Source organism: Chrysochloris asiatica, unplaced genomic scaffold, assembly GCF_000296735.1.
Source record: "Chrysochloris asiatica unplaced genomic scaffold, ChrAsi1.0 scaffold00063, whole genome shotgun sequence".
NCBI lineage: Eukaryota > Metazoa > Chordata > Mammalia > Afrosoricida > Chrysochloridae > Chrysochloris > Chrysochloris asiatica.
This window is the reverse complement of record NW_006408581.1, coordinates 3,192,317-3,196,564: the sequence shown is the minus strand read 5'-3', so window position 1 is coordinate 3,196,564 and position 4,248 is coordinate 3,192,317. Positions and strand designations below refer to the sequence as shown.

Genomic DNA, 4,248 nt, shown 5'->3' with positions numbered 1-4,248 from the left:
ATCCTTTTTTTTTTTTTTTAATCCATTCTGCTCACTATTTCTCTTGACTGGCACATTTAATCCAATTACATTCAATATAGTTTTCATTATGTATGAATTGATGTCATTTTTCTGTGTGTGTTTTCTGTGGTGCTACTGATTTTTTGTTCCATATGTTTTTCTATTCTGAGTTCATTTTGTTTGTGAGTTTTCTTTTCATTTTCATTTCCATTGTGTTAATATTTACTAAATCTTTCCGATTTACCTCTCTTTTAGTTTTGATGTTCAAGTGTATTATTTTTCTTTGAGGTTAAACTTGTAACTTACTAAATTTTTTCCTGCTTAAAACAGTCTTTTTTTCTTGATATCTACTTTAGCAGCATACCATGAGAATTTCTTACAAGAGCTCTATGACTGCATCATTGGTGATCCCTTTCTGCTTTTCTATTTGCCAAGCCCAGCCTTCTCTTCTCAGACAATCTTGGGAAACACAATATCACTCAATTTTTATGGCAATTGTCCCTTTCATTTAGAGCTAGGCTCAAGGCCCACTTTCACACATCTAAGGACTTACTAGTTTATTAAGCTAAACAAGGCCTTCTCTTCCAGATCTCATCCACTATAGAACTTTACCAATGCTTGATGACTCAGCATATTGTTATTATTACCATATGTCTATCAATGGTTGTAAATGGAACTTACCAACATAAAAATGTAGTTGCTACTGTTAATAATTATACTAATATCATTACATTCTTCATAATGTCATTTTAAAAATTATTTTGATTCTCTACATTCTTAAATGATAACCATGAAACACAAAAGCCATACAATGTGTTTTCATGACTTCAGTAACTATTTTACTCCTAATAATTACTTTTAAGAAACTTTTTTCCATAAGAATTATTTCTTGCAGAAAAATCCAAACTTGTTCTATAACATTTATCATCTTCATAATGTGATGTTTTGATAACTTAGTATATTGTCTAGGAGATGGATCTTAAGAGTATAATCTCCCTTAATTTGACTATAATATTATTATAAATGTAAAATATTTGACTTTATATTTTAAAAAGTTACTTCTACAACACAGGATGGTACTTGAAAATAAATATGCTCTATTCGAAAAAAGGTATATCAAGGGAAGATTGTATCAAAACACGTTTTTCAAATGAGCGTGGACTTTTTCTTATCCTATGCATTGACAAAGAGTTACTCTGATAAAACAATCTATGGAATGTCATACTCAGATAATAAAAAAAATGTTTGTTATATTAGACCTTGTACAGTGAACATACTACAAAGATCCTTTTTTTTGGAAGCTATAGACATATTAAAAGTGTATTAATAAAATATGAACCTTTATTTTTATTTTAATGAAAAAAGTCACTGAGGTTTTATAAATAGGAAACGAATAATCTGGACTATGCTATTGTGTGTGAAAAATATTAATGAGCTGTGTTCTTCCCATGGCTATGTGTTACACAATGAAGGTGTCAGTTAGTACTGTCGCAGTAACAGAACAATATAGAATATGGATCCCCAGAGTTCTGAGTTTATGAGCTTCACTGATCAGGCAAAAGTGACTTTGGGGAAGAATGACACTCAAGAAGTTAAATATTATTTCAACTTAACACAAATCACTTTTTTGACATTTTTTAGTTTTATTTTCCAACATGAGAGAATTTGAAAAGGAACAGACATGGATGATGAATATAAATGAAATGGAAAAGATTATATACCATAACATTTACAAGGTTATGTTTATAAGGTTCAAGTTAGTTGCAGAGAAAGACATGGAAAGAGGGATATCATTGCTGACATCAGATGGAACTTGGCTGTAAGCAAAGAATACCAGAAAGATGTTTACTTGTGTTTTATTGACTATGTAAAGGCTTTCAGTTGTGTGGCTCATGAAAGCTATGGACAACATTGTGAAGTATGAGTACTCTGGAACTCATTAATTGTGCTTATGAGGAATCTTTACATGAACCAAGAGGCAGTTGTTTGAACAGAACATGGGAACACTGAATGGTTTAACATTAAGAAAAGTGTGTGATAGGGTTGTATTCTTTCATCATAATTATTCAACCTGTATGCTGAGCAAATAATCGGAGAAGCTGGCTTATATGAAGAAAAACATGGCATCAGGATTGGAGGAAGATTCACTAACAACCTGTGATATGCAGATGATACTACCTTGCTTGCTGAAAGTGAAGAGGATTTAAAATATTTACTGATGGAGATCAAAGACCACAGCCTTTGGTATGGGCTGTACCATGATATTATGAAAACAAAAATCCTCACCACTGGACTATATATGTATATATGTGTAAATGGAGAAAAGATTGAAGTTGCCAATGACTTCTCTTATTTTGGAGTGTAAGTAAATTTTTATTGGGAAGGGAAGTTTTCAACTTATTCAAAGGGAACTCCCTTTTGTCATAGATAGTCATGACCTCCACAACATATGATGTAGGATGTTTTTCCACATGTGACTCCAAGTCAAAACTGTCAAATGCTTTTTCATTCACTCAGATACTTCTGGATTGCCAATAAAAAGGAATATATAGTATGAGCATGGAAAAGTTGCTTACTGAAAGGACACCCCAAAGAAAAGTATGGGAAGGAATGTAGAAATTAAGCAAAACACTCTTTAATTGTCATTAACTACATTTTCATATCTTCACAGTAATACAAAACACAGTCACATGAAGAACTAGTTCAGATTACATAAATACCAGATACATTTTAGTCCTCTATATAAGTGTTTGGAACTTACTTATGTTTATATGAAATGAAGCTATTAATATTTGTCTACAGTAGTAACTGCACACCTGAAGGCAAGACAAACACAAATCAAGAAATGGAGTTTCCCCAAAGCTGGAGTGTGAAAAGACTATCAACAGTTGGTTTCAAACACATGATGGGTTTCTTTGCTATAGGAAATCCAAATAGAATAAGGAATGGAGATGTGTACAAAGGTTTTTCGAAGAGTAGAAGGATGACACTTAGTAAGCATTTAGTTTTCTGCTCCTTCTGCTGCATCGCATTCTACTCCTGCACTGTCTGATGTCCATAATGTTAGGTTGTCTCTAAGTAAACTGCATGATGAGGGTGCTGTCTTTGTACGAGTCTTCATTCAGTCTATCAAGTTCTGCGATGGCCTTGTCAAAAGCCATTTTAGCCAGCGTACAGGCAAGTGCTGGGTTATTAAGGATCTCATATTATAGTAAAATACAGAAAAGTTAAGAGCCAGCCCCAGGCAAATTGGATGTGTAGGCTGCATCTCCTTCTTGACTGATATCAAAATCCCTCTTGGTAAAATCCTTTGGAATTGTCTATCGTTTATTTTTGACCATCACCACTTGCTACTTCAGCAAGGTACCAGAAATAATCTCCTTTCACTTTCAGATAGGAGACCTTACTCTCTGAATTAGTTGCATTGGCTATTAAATATTTATCCAACAATTCTAGGACCGTGGTGCAGATGGATCTCAGTTCAGACTCCACTTTCTCCCTATAGTCCTTAATCAGCAGCAACTTCTTGTCGAAGGTGTCGATTTTCTTCTTGAGATGACCCTCCAGGCTGACCTGCGGCCCCCAACCACGTTCTGGTAGGCCACAGAGAGCAGGTTGTGCTCCTCATTGGACAGCTCGGCCCCCCTGCTCCATCACGGCTTTCATGCAGGCGGCCATGTCAACATAGCGCTTGGCCTGCTCATCGCCTTCTGGATCAACTCCATCTACTCCATAGTGGACAGACTGGTATGCAAGCGGATGCCGCCCTCCGGGAAGGAAGCGGGTGGGGAGAAGAGAGTGGGTGAGGCACAGAGGGCGGCGAGATCCAACCCGGATCAGGAAGGTCCCTCCTCGAAAGCCTTCACTGTCTGACTGGCCTATTGGGAGCCCCACCACTTTGACCTGCTTAAACCAATAACTTCATTTTGCTTGAAGCAACAATCAACACTCATGGAAGTAGCAGTCAAGAAATCCAATGACTTATTGCATTGGGCAAATGTGCTGCACAAGACCTTTTTAAACTGATGAAGAGCAAAGATGTCAGTTAAGGACTAAGGTATGCTTGATGCAAGCCATGATATTCCAGTAACCTCCTATGTATGCGAAAGTTGGATAGTGAATAAGGAAGAAAATAGAAGGATCGATGCATTTGAGTTATGGTGTTGGGGGAAAATATTGAAAGTACCATGGATTGCCAAAATAACAAATACATCTGTCTTGGAAGAAGTAGAGCCAAACTGTTCATTG

At 35.9% G+C, this 4,248-nt stretch overlaps 1 pseudogene; it reads right to left on the bottom strand.

The window, feature by feature from the left end:
* Positions 1-3,001: 3,001 nt before the first annotated feature.
* LOC102828546 lies at positions 3,002-3,734 on the bottom strand (annotated as a pseudogene).
* Positions 3,735-4,248: the final 514 nt, after the last annotated feature.